At 40.7% G+C, this 21,814-nt stretch overlaps 1 protein-coding gene across 6 annotated transcripts in view; it reads right to left on the bottom strand.

The window, feature by feature from the left end:
* Window positions 1-20,797, bottom strand: part of NUMB (NUMB endocytic adaptor protein) — a 92,643-nt gene extending 71,846 nt beyond the window's left edge. For 5 of the 6 annotated variants that reach the window (XM_058807309.1, XM_058807314.1, XM_058807310.1 and 2 more), the window contains exon 1: window positions 20,755-20,791. The gene's annotated coding sequence lies outside the window, so the exon portion shown is untranslated. Of the gene's footprint in view, window positions 1-20,754 lie in introns of all 6 variants that reach the window. The other variant, XM_058807308.1, reaches the window with a different exon arrangement.
* Window positions 20,798-21,814: the final 1,017 nt, after the last annotated feature.

The following is a 21,814-nucleotide window of genomic DNA, read 5'->3' as shown; positions in this document are numbered from 1 at the left end:
AGTTTCAGTGGTCTTTATGCATACCACATTTCTCTCTTCAAAAAGCAGATAGAAAAGACAAAAGCTCTTGAGTGGGAGGAAGCAACAGAGAAAGGGAGGAATGCATCAGCTTGCCAAAAATGTGCCACAGCCTCTACAATACAATGTTAATAATTCTGCCTAATGCAATAAAGCTCAGCATTTCATATCCAGAGTCAATCCTTTTCCTATTACTGGACAAAAAATACACTATAGATTTTCTTTTTTTATGCTTTAAGAATGACTCATTTTGTTATTCCTTTAAATTGAAGGCTGCCAAATGAGGTTTCCAACAAGATTTTTTCAGAAACTGCTTTCACATGTATTGCACAGAATACTATTTTAAAGACTCCAGATTGCTTTTTATGGCGTTATTTCTGAAAGTTTTGACATAATTTTGCACCAAAAAAGAGTAGTGAAGTACAGTAGCTTTATCAACTTCTTCAGAAAAATGAGTATAAGACAATACTAAACTCCATCTTCCTGAGAGCTACTTGAGAGAAGTTCATCTAAACAACTTAGAATAGACTGATTTGAAGCATATCCTATGCACTATTTGGAGTGTATATAAACGAGTAAAGAGTTCCTGGTAAAGAGGAAAGGACAAGTTTTGACTTGTGCAATTCAGTCATAACCACACTGCAGAAATATTTGATTTCATATCCTGCTTTTTACATTGTAGGAACTTTTTACATTCAGAAAATAAAATACTTTTAGCAGGAACAGTCGACAATTCTAATGTTTGCTTCACATCTTGGAAGCTCTTGCAATGTCCATACTAGCTATTCAGCAAATAATGGCAGGGCTGCTAAACTCATTTGTAAGCCATGGTTTCTTACATTACTAATTTGGGAATTAATCAGATCATATAAAAATACAGTAATTAAATCTTTCTTTTCTCTCTATCTACATAGATACCTCCAGACCTCTGTAATACAATTATTTGTCAAATAAAGAATGAAGTGCAATCTCCCTATTTCTCTCATAAGTTCTGAGCTTCTGTCCCAAGAACGACCATATCCACAAATTAACCTCTAGTATCATGGTTTCAAGGAAATTAACTAAAGGCATATAAATCCCATAAAATTTGCATAATCTTAATTTCAATTGGGTTAAATGCTGACCTACCTATGTGATCAATTAATTGGATTAACAGGTAAACAGAAGTCCATATGGTAAAGAAGGAGATGCTTCTATTTTCTATTTGTGTCCAGCAGAGATTAGTATTATGCTTAATATTTCTTATATTGCACTTATGTCTGCAAAGAAGTATATTCAACAGCATAATCTGCCAGTATCAGAAACCAACAATTCAGAAGTAGCAATAAAGGACTAGTTATGGTGACAAAGTCCTTTCAACAGTAAAATTATTTCAATATGCATTATGACAAGTCAAACATAAGATCATGTACACACGAAAAAGAATATAGGCTAAACTAGAGACTAGCATGAATTCTAATTATGTTGGTAAGAAAGTGAGGACAAGGTGAGTATTTAATGCTGCAAGAGACAGAATAAATGACCATGCAACACATAGGCAGGGAAAGCCCATTGACAGGTCTCCCTCATCCCCAACTGGTACCTACAGCTCAGGTGCCCATGTTTTAAGAGAAACTCATCCCACTCTCACACGTACATGAAAATTGAGTTCTTATATTTTGCTTAACTGACTTCTGAAATAGAAAATAAAGCAACAACTAGGTCATAATCTGAATGACAAAGACTTCAAACTTCTTTTCATCTTTTGTTTTTTTCCTGCTAGATCAAGTACCCGGCATTTGATATTAGATGAACATTTGTAGCTTATTCTTAGACACTGGAGTAATTTGCCAAGGAGTATGAGGAGATCCAACATTTGAAGTTTAAAAAAAATGTACAGTGTGATATACAGAGTAAGCTATAGTTCAAATAAAACAGAGACTTGCTACTTAAGGTGAAATTGTATTGCACCTAATTTCCAACTATAAAATCATTTGACCTAGTAGAAGATTTACCATAGCCTACATTGGTGTAGTTCAGAATGGTGCACCAAAGGAAAAAACAAGCAAAATAAGAGATTCTCAGTGTAAGCCTTGCCTAAATATCAAGACGTTAAACATGGAGAGAGTGGATATCTGCATGCCAGAGACAAGACTGGTTGCATTTTACAGCTGACACCCTTCTCTCTCATAAAAAAGGAGAGCTGCTGGGGTGGTGAGCACATGGAGAGAGGCCGAGAGAGAGATACCAGTCCCTAATGCCTCTAAGCTCAATGAGCTCACCAGGTATGCTTTTATACAAGCTAATATGCATTATCTAAGAGAAGAACACTTTTTAAGTGCTTAGAGAAAATAAGAGTTAGACAAAAACTTCAAGTTCATTAATGACACCTACCCAAACACATTTGCACTGCTTACATAAGCCCATGTACTCAATAGGGTATCAGAGGCAACTCTGTACTTTACTATCTGGACAAGGAATTTCATAAATGCTAACACTTGAGGTGTATTTGGCACAAGAAAAGGCCAAAAGAAAAGGCTAGCTCAGTACCTGTACTCTAAGCTGAATAACCAACTACAAAAAAGGGGCTCACTTGGACAGCATTTTAACAGAATAGTATTCCAGATCCTACACTAATTTAAACAGAACTCTGCCTGTGACTCAAACCCTAGGCTAAGATACTCTTCACCAGAAGTCTAAGCATTTATCTTTGCTGCTGCTTTGGATTTTTGTCCCTCTTTTTTTTTTTTTTTTTTTTTTTTTTTTTTTTTTTTAGTTACTCAGAGTATACTTGGAACAGATCAATTTAGAGATGTGCTAAAACATAGTCCACACTACTGCGCTTTATAGAGCTATGGGAACAAAAGGTGTGTCCGGCTGATAAAGAAATATTATTAGAAATATTATTCTTTTAACTCTATTAGGATGAAGAAGAGCCACCACAAGATGAATTTGGGGTGGGTTTTCTTTTCCTCCAGAGACACGAAAAAAGTTACAGCAGCTAAAAAAGTTACAGCAGCTATATTGTCTAAAAGTGGACAAGTCTAAACTTGGGACCCAATTTTGTACAGCCCCACTGTTTGCAGACTGAATCAATACACAGAGACAAACTCTCATTACCCAATATAAATACTGGGACCCACCCAAGTAGAGTAATCCCAAGACCACACCTCAAAGCCAGGCAGCCACAGAGCTACCTCACACCCTACCTCTTCCTCGTAGCCAGCCCGGGTGCAGCACCAGTCCCACACCAACTCCCCAGCACTGGAACCACTTTGGGAAGTGCTTCAAACTATGGCAGCCACTAATGGTTCAGCCTAGCAGGACTGAGCTAACAGTAACCTGTAGTCGATCTTTTCAGAAAGTACAACTACAGCCTGCAAGTTCAGCCTTTTACTCAATCTGCACCAACAACATCATTGATAGGACATAATTTTTTTTTAAAGGATTTTTTACAATTTTTCAGTGTTGACAAAATCTCTTCCACCTGGAACTTCATGGTCAAGTATAATTAAGGTATAGTAACACAACCCATTGAAATAAGGTAAACTGCAGTCTTGCCAATGAAAGCAATTGTTTCAGTACAGCTACATACACTTTTGGGAGTCAAATTGTAAATGGTAAATTAAGTCTGTCTTTGCTTTTCTAGTTTGTGACTTTATTAACACCAACAGCTTTCCCTAATACCATAGTTTTTCTTCTAGGCAGACTTCATGGACTGAGTTTAAAACACATTGCACTGATTACTAAACTGCATTTCACAATTCCCTTTGGATTTTGGCAACATTCTCCCCCAGTTATTAAAGCAAATCTTTCCAGCACTTGATCCATTATACTAAGAGTTTGAAAGAAATTGATGTCTGCCTTCATTCAAACAATTAAAGAAAGAAACAGACAAGATTTCTTTAATGCAAATGTAAGAGAACACTTGTATGTGACTGGAACTTAGTACTTTTAATTGTCAACAATTACTAGACCTTATCTTAGTCCTACTTCATTTGAATATACATTTTTTAAAACACCCAATTTAACAAAGTGAAGGAAACATGAGAAATTCAGCCTTTTTTGTCCTGAAGTCTCTCAAATGTCCTCAAGTTTGAGAGCACAGCAGAAACAATTATGAATAAATGCAACCACTTTCCCCACCTTTCTTGTCCAGTGTGTCCTGGCTACCTGTACAGATTACTTTTCTGTGAAGGACAAACTGCTTTCACAACCAGTTACTCCAAAAGGAAAACCTACTTTCCAAGTCTGCATGTTTTAGACTCAAATTCTTCTGATAAATTTACTGTCTGCAGAATTTCTTTTTCCAAGAGGGCCAGATATAAGGATACTAAATACCAAACTGCTTCAGTAGCAGCACTTTAGCCAGTCTCCAGACATATATACTCATTTCACTACAAAGCTATTGTTTTTAAGTTCCATTTTGTGACTGAAAGCTATACTAAGAATAATACAGAAGACTAATACAAAGCTTCTCTAAAGATGAATACTTCATGTTTGTTGGGTAGCAGTTCTAAGACAATGACTTCTAAAATCATCTTACTCACCCAAAAAGCAAGCCCTTTCCTTAAAAGCTGACATTACCAGCCGCTAAAAAGCTAACTCTTGCTCAGTGCTTCTAACACTCTTTTTGGGTAGCATCAGCTTGCTTTCAGCCTCCTAAAGTCAGAATAGAAACACCAAATACCCTCTAGGAATGGTCAATAGGCCCTTGTGGTTCACACTGCCATCATCTCTGTAGAGTTGAGGCTCAGGGGACAAACTGGAAATGGCCATTTTTCCATCTCTACTGCTACCAACTGACCCAAGATTCTCTCTTAGCAACCAGGATGAAACTGCCTATAGAGGAAGGATTCCTACAGACAAGTCTTCATATTTTAAGTCCTTTTAGTTGAAAAATATTATCCATTTCAGTCATAGTTCCATCTTAGCCAGCATTTAATAATTAAGTTGTCTGCTTCAGTGGATATATCTTCACTCTCAGTAAAGCCAGTGACAGAGGATTTCTGTGTATTTAGCTGTTTTAACACAAATTCTAATTGTTTTATTAATAATGAACAGTACTGAACTTGTAAGCATTAAAAGCTTCAGTTGGCATAACTGAACTAATTGCAAAATGAAATTACAGACTTGTGACTTGTCATAACTGTGAGATCCCTCCCTCACTTTTGTATGCAGAATTGATTTTAAAAGAACCATAGATGTTGTGGCTCCAGAATCCATTAAAAAAAACACCCAAACAAACCAACAAGACACAGAAGCTTTGCAAATCACTTTTATTTAAACAGATAGTCCTCCCCATGTACTCAAAACCCCTAATTACTTAATTTCTTATATTTATTTTCTCTCCTTGAAGTATCTTTTGAACACACCCTTTTTGTCTTCAGAAACTACTGTATTTTTTAACCCCTGAAAATGAAGGGGGGGGGGGGGGAGGAAAAGATCAAACTTAAAATAAGACCGTGGGAGGAAGAAAAGACTTGTTCTACACCTGCCTCACCCAGGATCTGCCTTGCTTTCGCTAACGCAGCGTGGGACCTGGGAGCCATGAGGCAGAACCTGCCCTGAACTGCAAGAGTTTTAAAGCATCCCATACCTTTGCTCATGGTCTGAGTAATTCCTAGGTGCAGACACCATTCTCTCTGTGCTAATAAAACAAGCCACCTCAATGGAAAATAACTGTGCACTGACTGCTCCAGGACTTGTGAAGGAAGCTCTTTCCTTGCACAATTCAGTCAGCCTGTAGGTCAGCAATCGCTCTGAAACCAGAACCTGATCTTGGAGCTACAGCAGCAACAGGCAGCAAAGCCCTCCTGAAAACACTCTCAGGATTTAGAAGAATGGTGCTGATCTAAAGGCACAAGAACTGGAAACCATACCCAGGGAAAAGCTGCTTCTTAAGTTCTGCCTGCTTTGAGCCTGCATGCCACATGCAGAAAGAAGCAGGAAATGTTTCATCTTCACAGTATGAAAATGTGCCTTTCTAGGCTAAGATCTGTTCCTTTTAAGTTTGCTACAAGTTTTAGGCTTTCCTACTTGAAGAATAATGGAAAACCAGGTTTGACAAGAAGAAAATTAATTTTATTCACGATCAAGTTTTATTAAATAAGTAGGAAATAAGTTTTATTAAATAAGTAGGAAAAAAAACTTTAAATATCAATTATAAAAAGGTGGGCTTCATCCAGACTAGTTCAGAATCAAACAAAAGCTGCTCTCCAAAAGCCTCACAAAAGTGTTTCCACTAATATGCATTCTCACTTTGAACTCTCAGCCTCTTTCCCACTTCAGTTTCTGTTCAACTCTTCACTTTAAAGCAAACCTGTTCATATTTGTAGTGAAGAGCTTCTTCTTAGGGAAGCTGCAGTGGAGCAGTTGCAAAGTCAGAACCTGAAATAATGGCTAGTCAGAATTAAACCACAAAACTGGCTAGACTGAAGGCAACTCACCAAAGACAATTCATTCTCACTATATAATTTAAGAAAATCAAATGAGTTACATAAGTAATCATTTCAGGAGGGAAGTTGTCAGCTAATAACTTGGATTATCAATCACCTTCATTACCCTAACATCTCCTTTGTATTAAATAGTACTCAAAGGCATCCACTCTTCATAAGTTTCCTCAGACTCAGACTTCTCTGCAGCTCTCTTCTTAAGCTGTATCTGTAGAACTCTCTCCACACCTACGCACAAGTCTCATACTTCATTTCACCTAGACCACTCGGACACTTGTCAGCAGCACACCAGTGCCCATGTACAAGCTATTTCACAGAGACGAAGGTAGTAAAAAAGAAAAAAAAAAAAAAAAAAAAAAAAAAAAAAAAAAAAAAAAAAGAAGAAAACATATTCAGAAAACAATGCAAGAGTTGCTTGCCCAATTCAGAAGGAATTTTGATCTTAGCAGACCAAGAACAAAATACCTGACTCTGCTTTCTGACTCTGCTTTACTTAGCACAGATAAGCCTCTGATTTCAAAAATCTGAATGCCTGTCCATACAAAGAGATTTATTAATTACTAGAATAACTTGTCAAGGTTCTCCTGAAGAACAGAACACTCGCTTTTGAAGACACTGTAATACAATTAATCCCCCATTTCTTTAGACATAAAAATAAGAGTTGTCCAACACACACACACAGAGCTTATAGGATCAGCTTTAGAACATTAATGCACAGGAGACCTGACAACTCCATTTGGCAAAAAGAGTCATATCACAGCTGTGCCCCAGCAAGTAAGTTGTCAATTTAGTGTCATACACCAGAATGAAGGGGGTAGGGAGAAAAGTACACACTAATTTCTCACAACTGACCATTCCTACTACAATTTATGCACAACTAACATCCCATTAGTAAATTACAAATACTATCAAATTTAGAAGCTTTTAAAACGAAGAGTAGGAATAGATTACAATGTCTAAATGGCAAAAGCACACAGGCTTTATAACAGCACACAGTTCTGCATCCACAATAAAACTGAACTGACAAGTTATGTTGGGAAGTTTGGGGCAAAATTAATTTTAATAAAATCAAACCACACATAACCGCATTAAGATTTTTCTAGATCAGATGTCCACATCACAGAACTAAAAGTGGGAAGCAAAGCGTTTCAAAACTTGCTATTTTACTGCCTTTTTAAAGTCAGACCTGTGCACAGAAAAGTTCAATCACCATTCTTTAGAGAAACAGGAGAATTTAAACTAACAGAGTCAGAAAATTCCATAGAAATGGAAAGGGTAAAGCACTGAAGTATAGCTGAATAAACACAGCAGGCATCTTTATCACAAAAGCAGATCAAAGTGTACGTAACATTCAGTTTATTCTCCCAGCTTATATGGAACATGCAAGTTTACTTCAAAATAACTTTTAAAAACAGTCATTACTTCTCATTTAACATCATGGAGTATTACAGAAAGGTTGACTGGAGCAGACTGAAATTAAAACACTTCTTCCTACCCAAATAAAGTTTCCTGAGTCTATAATCATGCAGCATTTCATGGCTAGAACTTTAGCTCTTCCATAAATACAAGGTTTTACCTCCCTAATAACTGGTCAACATTGATGAATTTTCCAACTTCATTAACTCACTTTTACTTTAGGTTTCCTTTAGAAAGGCTATTTAGAGTCAATTTTTCTTTTCTAAAAACTCTTGGCAGACTTTGGAGACTAACATAATCAGCTACAATGTTCCCAGTCCAGATGTGGGTACCTGGTACTGCTACAGCTTTTTGCTAAGCAAGTAAGTTAATGTTTAAAGGTACTGACTTGGTGCTTCACTTACACAGAACACAGTAACGGAGTGACCATGTCACAGCTATCATCTGTAACACGTTAGATACAGTGAAAAGATGGTTCTACATCTTTAACAAGTGAAAGATAGAATTCTACAGATTGTACTCAACAGTTGAGGCAAGTGGCTGCACCTGCGCTCCCTGGTGCCTCAGGGTTTCTAGGGAAGAAGTGCAATGCAGCCTTTCTGAAAGCAAGAGCTGATTAAATGAAGACATTCTGGAAACTAACATATAAATGCTTATTTCCATTAAAGCATCAGTCTCAAAAAATCAATGCTCAGAGCTCTTTGTGAGATGTGGCTCCTGAAATAAACAAGGTTTTATAGGTAGACTACATAGACAAAAGCTGCTTCTTCTTTCCCCTGAGAGGCAGAAAGAGCAGTCAGCAAGAGCGAGATGAAAACACACATTAAGCAACCACAAGTAATAACCTCCTTCCTCTCACAGCCTAAACTTTGCCATTGCTCATTGTTCTGTATAAGTGAAATTCTCTAATGGACCTGTTCTCATGCAAGCCCAGCACTTGTTCCCTCTAATCATGGCTGTGCAGTTCACTCCTACCCACATAACACCAACCTACTACCATTTGACCAAGCAGCCCTCATTTAAAGCAGAAACATACCAAGCGTGTTACATCCTCACACTAAAGAGGGGAGAAAAAAGTCCCCAAGTCAGTCACCACTACTTCCACCACTATCACTTCCTTGAGAAGGGGCCCTCACAACTGGGTTAGAAGGCTATGCTTGCCCTTGGCCCAACTCTCTAGTCCAGTGCATCCTTTATTTCCTTTTTTTTGGAATAAGGAACAACCTTCAAAGTGATGCTATTAAACACTTTTCCCTCAAAAAAAAAAGTTTAAACATTGTACTTTTTCCTTTTTTGTTTGCTACTTTGTGAACCTGCCTTCTCAAAACACACAAACAACTTCCTTTGCTCAAAAATCATCAGCATCCTACTTACAGATGGAAACTGAGCTAGGTTAAACTATCTGTAAACTTTTCTCTATTTTCTCTTCCCTGCACTGGAGAACATAAATTATGACTCACATTTCAAAGCAGTTTGCAGGAGTGCTCCCCCTAGTTCCCGTTCTTCCTTAGACAGCACTTGCTAGACCACTTGGAGACAATCCAGCTCACCACAGCAGCAGCAAATACCTTGTGCTGGTTTCATTGAATGATTATGGTTTATGAGAAAGTCAAATACAAAAGGCACAGCAGAAGTACACAATGGACAGTGAGAACAGTTCTTCCAGTGGCAGCAGTCAGGTTAAGAATTCATGAGATATCCTGGGTCATCCTTAGACATCCCCACTAGTGTCACTGCCAGGATCAAAACCACTTGTTAGTGAGCAGGACGGGCTTGGGAAACACATGTTTGAGCTAGCAGCTCATACCTTTGTCTGCTTCTCTGAATGTCATAACCCTGTTAGAGGCACATCTATCAGACGTGTTAGAAGGAATAACCCAGTAACCACAGAAATGTTTTGAAATTCCAAAGAGGCATACAACTATAAATCCCAAGGGCTATAGGCTAGAAAGTAAGAGGGCTTGAGTCTAGACTGTGTATTTTCTACACTAAGCAGTAAATACCCTTTCATTTCAGTGAGATTCTTCCATTTCTAACTTTCCACCATGCACAGGAGAACATGATTCACTTGGAGTTTGGCATGGCAAGAACCTAAACATTAATATGGAAAAATTTAAATCCTCTGGATTTAACCACAAATAACCAATCACTGAATACATCTGTAGAACAAAATAAAAATTAAGCCAGATCTCCCAAGTCTGCATTTCTACTACTAGAACCTGCATCCTTTACCTTGAAGTTTCTATGGAAAGAGATTGCGGAGAACTGAAAAATAAAACAAAACAGCAGAGGATCCATGAACCACCTTCCTTCTCAATGAATCTGTGCTGCACCATGAACCATTTTAATTTGCAAAATTATCAATGAATTTGCAATTTCTTTCAACATCCTCTATTTCCTGTGTACCACAAGAATTCTATTTAGACCAAGCCCTTCACATTGGATTTACTTCACTGATTTCACAATCTGCTACTGCCCTGCCTCTTCCCCTTTCTGATGATCTGAATTTCTGATATTCAGATGTTCCATTAGTCTAAGAAGAAATGTTCTACTCCTTTCTTTAAGACCACTATATAGTGATCTAGGCTTACTATAGAATAAAGGTGAATTTTAAGCATGTTAAACTACTCTAATCACCCTTCGGATGAAAGACAAGTGATATTTCTATACCCAAACAGATGAGTCATAAAACTCTCAAGTTGATGTGAAAAACCCCACTAATTTTGCTCTGGACAAGACTGAGAGTAATGAAATATGTTACAATCTAAATAGTAATCACCTAACACACTTTCCATGCATGTGAACTTAAATGACCTCAACTCCTATAGGAAATTATTACATATATAAAGTCAGAAATAATATGTATTAATGACAGTTCTCTTGGTTAAGTTCTTTACAAATGTTATTGGGACTAAAGGCCTGTGATGAGGACATGGGGACAAAATTTCCTATCTTCAGAAAAATAAAAACAACTTCTAAATTGCATGAAAGAATTAGGATTAAACCCAGGAACTTCTGTAACCCAGTTCCAAATTTAAAACAGCAGATAATGAAGTCCCCAAAGAAAACACAGAATTATGCTATGCCTAATTTAATACAGTAATGCAGCTCACTTTAACACCTACACATAAATGAGACTGGTCTCAACTCCATACCAGGATTACTAGGGGAACATTACCTGTTCAACAGCAGGTTGAAGCTAAATACAAACTCATTACTGACACCTAACACAACAGACAAACTGTGTTTGTTTTTAAAAGATGAAAACACTGAATGTGGTGCTTCTAGGAAAAAAAAAAACTAAAAAAAATCCCCAAGACCATCCTTGCTACATCCCTAAACTAATCACTGTCTTTAATAACAATGAGGTGCCTGAAAGCAGCAAGAGCTAAGAATTACCAGGATTCCACATCTTCATTGCTTAGATCTCAAGGGCTACTAAATCCTGAGTACGAAGGCTGTTCACAGTTCCATGTAAACAGCTGTGCAGAGAAGCAATTCCCAGTGTACTTCACACCAGTACCATCCCCAACTTTATGTAATGAGATTATCCCAAAAATCAGGCCTACAGCTTTAAGCCAGTATTGTTTAGTGCCCTAACAGTCATACATGCATGCACCACAAGGAAAATCAGGGAAAAGCACAGGGTAAAATCACAATTTTTGGTCATGAGCTGCAGGCATTATCTATGCCCTGAAGTGTACCTGAAATCACATCCTAGATGGAAGATGGAATTAAGTCTAATGTAAATTTCAAAATATGACATTTTACACCTACCAAAGAACAGCAGTCCTCAAGCTTTGAGGACGATATCATGCAAGACTGACAGATGCCAGTCCCTTTCCACTGAAGAAACTGGGACAACTCACAGCAGATTGATCTGGTATCTGGTACAGAACTAGAGCGGATGCAGTGTCATCTCTCACAGATGAGTCAACACATCATTAGCTATTTCATGATAGCAGCTATTTCAGCTGCAACTGATCCGTTTTTATAGATGTGATGTGTCTCACAGCAAAGATGCACATTAGAAAGCTAAAAGATTCTTTCTAAAAGAGGACAAGAAGCTCATGCAGCATTTACCTAGACTAAACACTGAAACAGTGAGCTGAACAATAAGCAATCATTTCCAGTGTAAAAGCCACATAAGATTGAAGCAAGCATGTTTGTTTATTTCTAAACGTAACTGGAGCCAGAGACAATGTGTGAAGGGGAACAAAAAAACAGTCCACTGTAAGAGAAATTTTCCCCATTCTTTGTAGAAAATTTGAAGGAAGGGAGATTTTGGGACTACTCTTCTTTTCCCTAAGGTAACATTAGCAAGATAAACTGTGTCTTCTCGATCACCACATTAATAATTTTAGCATTTGCCTACTCTCTGCCCACACCAGTCAGTTCCATTTCTCACTTGATCTAACGCCATGAAAAACAAAGACATGCATTTAGTTACCCCTCCTTACTTGTGCTCAGATGGCTGCACAGCCTTTACTTGCAGAAACCCCAACTTCTAGGGTCATTATGGAAGGGGACAGAACTCATTCGGGCTGCTAGACCTGACGCACTATGCGAGGAGCCAGAGTCAAGGCAGTGAGTAGGACACAGTTGGTTTAAACAAAATCTTGGTATCTGCTAGAAGCAGAAAACAAAACAGTGTGACAGTACCTGGAGATGTCCTGTCACTCATGGAGCTGAGATGTGCTCCCATCTCTGTAACAAGACTATCAGCAGTTTACAGCTCACCTAACTGCACCTACAGAAGCTTCTCTACTGAAAAGGCAGAGCCATCACTACTTGTGCCACAGAAATCACTGATCCATCTAGAAGAAACTCCAGGGAAGACCTCCTGAATGCATAATCTTCATCTCAGGTGGGATCTTTGGAGGGTGAGGGAGGCAGATAGGCAGGACCATTCCAAAAATGTACTACATCATGGTTACATTAGCTGTATGCACCGGATCCATGTCACTTCCTTTTAGCAACAGCACACCCCCTCTGTTTGTCCTCCCCGACCCAAAGCTCCAGGGTGCTTGCAGAAGTGAAAACAGGGGCTGATCCTGCTGAAAACAAACCTGGAAAAAGAAAATAGTTTATTCAATTCAAGAAAGGAATATACAATCAAACAGCCCTGGGGTGTTGAACTGCAATTCAGAAGTGCAAGAAGTTTAGCTGTCATCAGGCACAACTGGAGATAAGTCATGATCCAGCACCTCAGAAAATTCCAGGACACATCACACTCCAAAAAAGTTTCTTACCTCTGAATACATAATTCATTTTTAAATTTTTTTTTGCCTGAAATGCAAGAGAGCAAAGAGAGCAATACACTACCAAATCAACCACATTCTTGCAAGTGAGAGAAAATATGCAAACGGAGAAGGCAAGCCATTTTGTGGAAAACGTTTTTTTTTCCTCAACCAAGTTATGATACTCATTCATAGCAAAATACTGCAGTATATTATTAAGAAATTAAAACAGAAAAATGAGCAATAAGGAAATCAAGACAGAATCAGAAAGATTTTCATCCTGGATTTCCTCAAAAAATATTATTATATTTTCATTCTTTATCTTCACTAAGACTTCCAAATCAAGAATAAAATTTCTGCAGTTCACATGACCTCACTATTTTTGGTGTATCTGTATTCCTACCTCAGCACTGCCTGCCTCAGAAGAAAGGAAGGACTATGTCTACAGTACTAGAATAATAATTTAACAGTACTTAAATTAGTATATGGTAGAGCTGATTTTTTTTCTCTGCTTGAATGACAAATATTCTTTACACTGTGTGATTTTCAGAATTGGGTCCTCATCCTTAAGTGAACAAATACTGTAGGCAGAGAAATCACGTCGCCTTTTCTAGTAACAGTTGTGTTCCTGGCTTGTGCAAGGACAAGATGCTGAACACTGTGGATAAGACTGATTACTTTGAGAACAAACTCTAACAGACAAAATAAATGATGCTCAAAACAAGAGTTAACTGTGCAGAGAATAACTTATTGCAACTGAAAATAAAATTTAAGTATGGGACTGTATCTAAAATGTGAGATAATGGACATGAATCTATATTATGTCATATACATCAATAAAAGTCATGTCTGAGATACAAATTCTGTACTTCTAAGAACAAGGAAAACTTTTAGATAGTACTAAGCACATACCTCCTTAAAGGGGTGTGCCCTACCCCACCTGACAGTAAAGAAGTAGTCATGTATTTTGGCTGTTAGAGTGTGGGCCAAGCAAATTTTACAATGATACACAATCCACATTAATATTAGCATGATGCACCTATCCATAGCACATGCAGTGAGTTTGACAAAGCACTCAGTGACTGTCTTCTACTTGCCAGCTGCACACAGCAAATCCAAACCATAGCTCAGATTTTCTACATAAATTCAGCTACAAAAAGGTTGTTAAAAACACAACTATTTTACAGACACTTTCAGAAAATATCCTATCAAAAAGATACAGGCCAACTGAATTGTAGTCCTTCACTCCCTTGCACGAGGGTGGCTCTCTGCTGCCAAGCTAAGAAAACACACAGGAACAGCCAGCTGCTCAAAGATGGCACAGTTGAGAGGCACTTTAAACCAGCAAATGGCCTCTGACAAATTCATGTCAAATAGAGGAAGCAATCCTCATGTGCAAATAAATATACATACAAATGTCATGACACTCTTTCAAAGCTACCCTGTGCAAATCCAGTTAAAGAAAGAGCACATCACACAAAAGATGCTTCTCACATAGACACTGAAACCAACACAGAAATACCAAACTTTACAGACACAAGCAAAACTGGACATCAATATTAAGCTCTGACAATGTTCAAGGTCCATTAATATAAGAGCACACAAATAATCATAACTATTAACTAGCTTACTAATCATTCAACTGGGAGGGCTGGGGGTAAGGAAAGAAACCCCAAAAAAGCCACTCTATCAGCAGGTATGTGCTAAAATACAAAAAGCAAAACCAACATCACAGTCACTGAATCCTATAAACTTTGGTTTATGTAAGACTTTAAACTAGACAATCTAATTCTCATACTCAGATTTTCAGACTGGGTTAGGGAATTTGATGCACAGGTGATGTACATTTCAACCTGAAATGCGATGACTCAACATAAATACAGACTCTGCACTGATCAGAACTACAAGGAAGAAACTGCACAGGAACCCCAGCCCAACCCAAAGCACTAAACCTTGAGTAGTACCACACTAATGATGGATAAATTCTTTCTCAGACTTTTTAGACCAGATTAAGCCTCACAGGCTTTTTGAAAACAGTGTCACATCTCATTCTTTTAAATCAAAAACAGTCAGCAGAAATACCATGTTAAGCAGACTCTGACAATAAAATAGCCAGCCTTAAAAAAAGTATATGCTAAAGGCATAGAAGTAAAGCACATGAAAAGGTTGGAAAATTCATCTGATCCACTGCTGAGACATTGAGGAACCCTCAAAGCATGACAGCTACAGCCACCTGTACAAATGAAATTAATAACAACTTCTTTTGTAACAAAAAGTACGCACTGTTTTTTTCTCCCCACAGAATTTAGATTATTAATTTGAGTAAGAACCAAATATTAGAGAAAAAAATTTTAAAAACAGCAATTAAGTTTCATGAGACTATGGTATTCAGCTCCTTGTTTCATGTGAACTGGTCTAGTGCTACTGAGTTCCACAAAAAACCACCCAAGAACAAAACTAGAAGTTTGCTGTTTGACACATTTGGAAGGCAGGAACATGCTTTTTCCTTATACTGTGGGAAAATATAAATCCAACACTTTTATCATTAGTTACTAAACAAAATCTAGACCCAGCCTATATTAATTGTGAACCAAGTTTCTATTTGTGTCATTCCTCCATATGGGGAACAAATTCCTTCACATGTCTCCACAGATTTTTACTACAGGAGTTGATGAATTAATGCCTTTGAAAAAAAAACTATCCTCACTCAAAATCTTAAGGCAACACACAAAGATATCAGCTAACTAAAGATCCAAGCATTTATGAACCACTCTGCACTACAAGGCGAGGACAGTTTGGCTCTTATATGCTCAGTGGTGCCCATCAGCAAACTCCACAGCACTGGAAATGCCAAGGTATCTCTAGTCCTGGTGGACTACAGAAACAAGGTTCTTTAACAGTCTAAAATCAGTCCACCGCTGAGAGTGGAGCCTCAACAGAGGCTTGAATCACATTAAAGAAGTTGAAACAACATAACAAAAAAGGAAAGAGAGATCATTGATGTTTGGAGTTTTTGCCCCAGAAAAATAAACTGATAAAGAGTGGTCACATCCAAACTTAGAAGAGCTAGCACGCAGTAAGAGTGGTTCTGGCCAAGTACATGTTTCTCTTAGTCTCAGTAACACTTGCAGCTCTTAGATCAGTGAACAAGCCCAGGCCAATGACCAAGTACACACCTACAGAAAGCAGTTCTGAAGAGTAAACTCTCTGTAGGTATACCTACAGTACTGCTTATAATCCAGTTCACCAGGAAGTTCCAGTTTGTTGTTTCCCAGAAAAGGAAAGGTAATCAGAAGAAGATTCCAAACTGTTTGGTCCAAGTCTTAATACACTGTACTTTTCCATGGTTTCACTTAGAAGGGTGAACCAAAGCCAGAACAGCTTTGGTTCTGGCTTCAGTATCAAAGCCCACCAGCAAAATCTCAAAAATCCTACAGACTCAGTACTCAAAGAAGCCAAGAGCTTGTTTCACATCCCCAGACTCTGAAATTAATGGTTTTATATTTTCCTCAAGAGCAGCTTTACATCTTGTCATACGTATTCCTTTTAAGCAATTTCTCACACACAAATAAATTTGTCCTGACACACTTTCAGTCACACCTCTGCGGAAACAGAAGTTACCGTACAGAAACATCTTTAAGCCATCACATCTGGTAATTACTACTACAGAACACCAGGATTCCACAAAGAATTACTATGTAAGACAAACGCCAAACAAAGCAATTCACGTTTTCAGAGCTATCTTCTAACCACACGCTTCAAAGGGGTCTGGATGAACATCTAACTGCAGCTACATATGACATGATGCCATTTATACAGCCAAACTGATATCTGCCAGTTGCAAGGCTTGCTCAATAAAAATGAAGGAAAATAAACAAGAAAAAAAAAGCAAAACAAAACCCACAAAACAACAACAAAAACCACATCCTGCACAGCAGAACAGAAGAGTCTTCCTGATCTTGCTTATTATTAAAATTTTGTTCTTTCTGATGCAACATCTGTTTTAACTATACACCATAAAGAACATAAGTCCAAAATGAGCATTTGATGGATCCCACCCTTAGGATGAGCACAAATCCCCTTCCAGACACAGCTGCGTCAGTCTGAGGTTGCTGTGCTGAGCACATCCCTAGTTCCGCATCCTCTGCTCATTACTATTGCCACCCACATCAACATGCCAGCTGAAAGAAATGGAACAACACTCTCCAATTTACTGTGATTTTTACCTGCCAAGCCAGCTTGAAACAGTTTGCTATAGGTCTTTGTTAACCCAGGTCATGCTGATGGAAATGTATGGTTCCAGAAAAGCTCAAAGAAATTTCAATCAGAGCTACCAATCTCCAACCCCACTTCAATGTAAGTCCCATTTCCACCCCATGACCTGGATGATCAGCCTGTTCAGATACATGATCCAGCCAAAATTCAACAAAACAAAAAAAGCAATTAACTACCTGATTGACTCCCTGACTTCATTTAACTCACAGCTACAAAGGCCTCCTTGCCAGCAGCTGAAGATGCACAGTCAAGAAGGAGACATGACCACCAGAGCTTCATTAAGCTGCCAAGTCTATTGACAAGGCAGAACTATCAGGTAAAACTAAAATTGAGCTGCTTCAGCAAAGAGTGGGCACAGCCTCCTCTCCTCCTATGCAAGCAATAACATTTGTATAGCTACGAAGTCAGTTCAGAGAGTTGATCCAACTGCAGCTTAACATTTTTCTGTACGGCCATTTTCAGCTGGATCAGCAAAGGAAGACTAACAGAGGAAAACAGATCCTTTTGGTGAAAGCATCGGCAGAAAAATCAAAGCTGCTCTAGTGGTAATTCAATAATATGACTGTAGAGGACATGTTAAGTCTTAGCTTGATTGAATTTATGCTTGGTATTCTGCAGGAAAAGAAAGGCAATATGCTTCAATTTCACTTATTAATATTTTGAGATCAATTGAGACAAGAAGAAATCTGTAATTTTAATATATGTTCACTGATCAAAGCAAACTCCAAAAACAATACTAAGAACAAGACTTCACATTAATTTAAACCAAGCTTGCTTGATAAGCTGGCAAAGCAAGTAAAAATATAAGTAAACTTTGACCCCTCCCCCAAAGAAAATAATAAAATCAGCAGTGTCAGACAAGTAGATGAACACAATAAGTAGGATACAACTCCAAACTCATCAATTAGACCAGCTTAGGCTGCCAATCTCTTACTTGACAGTTTCTGTAAAACATCTTTTCTAGAGTACAAAAGATTAAATTTCTATAGCATTAGAGCAATTTTTTTTCTCCAATGCTATGTAGTTCCATCAATAGTATAGTGGAATAAAACCAACTATAGGCAGAATTCAAGACATATTTCACAGTGCTGTAATAGGCTCTCACAAACACACAATAAAAAAATCTACTATAAAATGTTTTTTCCAGTAGCTTCTATTCCTGGGGAAGGAAGCGATTTTTGCAAAGACTTTCACTACCATTTCAGAAAGTTTTTATCCCATCACATCCATTATGGTAGGAAAGAAAATTACTTACAGACCGTTCCAACACCAAGCAGCTCTATCAAACTACAAAATGTGAGACTTAGAAGTCTGGCAAGTTTTAAGAGCCCAGTGTGGCTTGTTGGTTTAGGTTTCTTTCTTCCCAAATGCATAATGCTGTCAAACTACTAACAAAAAATCAGAAGATTTCACAACAGTACGTGAGAAGATAAACAAACTTGTCTACTCTGTCTAGTTTACATGCGCCTTCAGATTCCACACATTTAAGCTAAATAATACATGCAGGAAAGTAATTCCCTGGATGAAAAATAGATTTTCTGCTAGTAGGGATTTAAATGGTTCATTTGAATTGCATTTCACATGTATACTTTAGGAAAAAAAATCTTTTATGTGTTAGGTTTAGAGTCCTGTAAATCTGAATTTTCACCGAGGCTTAAAACCAACACTCTATGCAATTAGAGATTAAAAAGTGTTTACTGTAGGATAACTCAGGGTACCAAGAATCACAGGCAAGGCTGAACACATCTGAAATTCATTGTTCTGGACTTCGCTCACATTCTTATTTCTTCTGTAAGACTTTTGCTAAGAGAAAAAAAACAGCACTTCCACAGACAATTGCCAAGAGATGAAGAAATGGAAAACACTCACCGATGAACAGAAAAACAATCTCTTTCTCTATGGTAACTATTAACTTCTGCATAATCATACAGACCATTTTAGCAGTAACCATAGATCAATAAGTCAAATAGAACTGAGTCAGAAATCCATTTAAATATTTACATTTTTTGTTACAAGTCATACCTAGAGTATTACTGTAGCCAAAGAGAATGACTGTGCCTTCCATTTTATTCGCTCTCCTCATTCAGGAGCCTATCTCGAGATGCAGAATGATCAAAAATACAAAACGAGAGGAAAACAAAATCCCTTAAATGGTAGAAATATACATTGCTAACAGCTATAAGCTTCTCCTACTCCGGACAGCCGAATTACGAAATACACAACAACACAGAAAACACCGCAGCACACAGAAAAGCTCCCTTATCATTTCATAAACCATTAATGAGCAGGTTATATAAATCTACTGGACCGAAGGAGTTATAGATCAGAGCTGCTGCAAGACATTAACTCTACCGTGAGGGATACATAATTTCATTCTTGAAGACTGTTCATCTCCATGAACGCAATAAAAGGACTTAAAGGCACTCCGAACGGGAGCTGCATTTCAACCCTCGGTGCCCGACGGAGCACGGAGCGGGACGATGCTGCCCGGGCCCACCGCAGCCCCCGCCCCGCACGCTGTTGCTCATCCATCCCTCCTGCGCCCGCAGGACGGGCCGAACCCGGCCGGCTGTTCCTTTGTGCAGCCTGGCGAGCTGCCGCACACGCACTGAGGCACCGGCCAAGCCACGAACCGGGTGAAAAGAGACGAGCCCCGCTGCTCACGAGGGCCCTTTCCCCTACAACTCTCGCTGCCAGACTGGGTCGTCAGCACCATCGCCCAAAAGCCTCGTCCCGACGCCTCCCGAACTTCACAGCGCCCCAGCCCCAGCTGAGACGGGGCAGCGGTTCCGGGGAAGCCCCGACTTCCCGGAGCCCCCACTCGCTCCCACGGCCACGCAGGGGCGGCAAGCGATACAAAGCGCCCGGGAGCGGCCGCGGCGGAGGGACCCTCTGACGGAAACCTGGCTAGGATTCAAGGCCTAGGAGAGACCGCAGGCACGGGAGGCAGCCCCGGGAGAATCCCATGAAGCGGCGCCGCCCCGGGGGTCGCTTCCTCGGGCCAGCGGCTCGGTGCTCCCCGTAGGGCCCTTCGGTGCCGCGGCCGCCCCCCGCAGGCTCCACCTGCACCGGGTCCCCGCTCCACCGCACCGCGGGGATCGCGCCCCACCCCACCGCCCCCCGCCGGGGAGGGGACCGGAGGGTGCTCCCACGTCTCCCCCCGCCTCCGCACGCACTTTCCTGGAGTACCCCTGCCCCCTCTTCATCCCCTCCAGCCCCTCAAGCTTCCCCCGCCTCCGGCGCTCCCCCCGCCGCCGGACCCACCCGCGCCCCGCAGGGTTTGGCACGGCCCCGTCGCGCCCGCCCGCGGCTCCGGCCACCGGCCGCCGCGGCGAAGGCCCTTCCCCGCATCGCGGCCCGGCCGTGCTCACCTGCTACCCGCAGCCACCTCCCTCCGGCGCCTCCTCCGCCGCCCGTCGCCACCGAGCAGCGCCGCCGCCGCCGCCGCTCCGCCCCCGCCCCCCGGCCGCCGCTCCCGCCCCCGTCGCCAGCCACGCCTACCCCGGCGGTCCATTGGCCACGCGCCCCGAAGTTCTGCCTCTGGATTGGTGGGAGGAGCCGCCTGTCAAAGCTTAGGCCACGCCCATCCCCGCCCCACAGGTCCCGGGTGGTTTATTCACTCCGGGGCTTTGGCGCCCCCAATCTCTCACTGTCGGTTCCGATTGGCTGACGCGGTGGGGACAACGTGCCAGGATTGGCTGCCCGAGGTGCCACTGCGGCGCTGCGCCCGCCCCCCCCGGGGCTCGGCTGCGCGGCGCGGCGGGAAGGCGGCGGTGGCTGCCCGGCCGGAGTCGGCACCGGGGATCCCCCGCACCTCGGGGACCCGCTGATGCGCCAAGGCGCGATGCGCCTTCCACCGCCCGTCTGCGGTTCGGTTCAGCTGTGGTTCTCGTCTCCTCACGGCTGCGGTGGTGGCACCAGGAGGAGGGTTCCCGCAGCCCCATTGCCACCTCGGTTCCCCCCCAATAAACCACAGGTGGTGATTGACGCCTTCCCTGGGGGCTGCAGTGGGACATGCTGCTAATGCCAGCTCTCCAGAAACCGTGATGCCCTACATCAGCCAGAGGCCAGGCTTGCAGGAAAATCGCGAGCAGGCTCCTTTAACCTTCACGACTGAGACTGAGAACCACAGTATTCTCAGGATATCCTTCCTTCGGCTAGAAACACTAGCATGCCTCCATTTTCCAAATGGAGACAGTACCAGGTGCTGAATTCAGCAGGGAGGCTTCGCTTCAAAGGGAAGTTACCCAGGGGAATCCTCTGGGAGCAGCACCCTTGCGACTGCACATACGGGGCTTGGCCTGAACGCATTAACCAGAATGCATATTTCCAACAGCTGCCTCCTCTCACCAGACTTTCAAGTAGCTACTTCATCCAAAATGCAAGCCAGAATGATTCCCGATGCATTCAGTTGGGGGGAAAAAAAATAAA

The sequence above is a fragment of the Ammospiza caudacuta genome, chromosome 6, assembly GCF_027887145.1.
Source record: "Ammospiza caudacuta isolate bAmmCau1 chromosome 6, bAmmCau1.pri, whole genome shotgun sequence".
NCBI classification, from domain to species: Eukaryota; Metazoa; Chordata; class Aves; order Passeriformes; family Passerellidae; genus Ammospiza; species Ammospiza caudacuta.
This window is presented reverse-complemented; position numbering and strand designations above follow the sequence as displayed.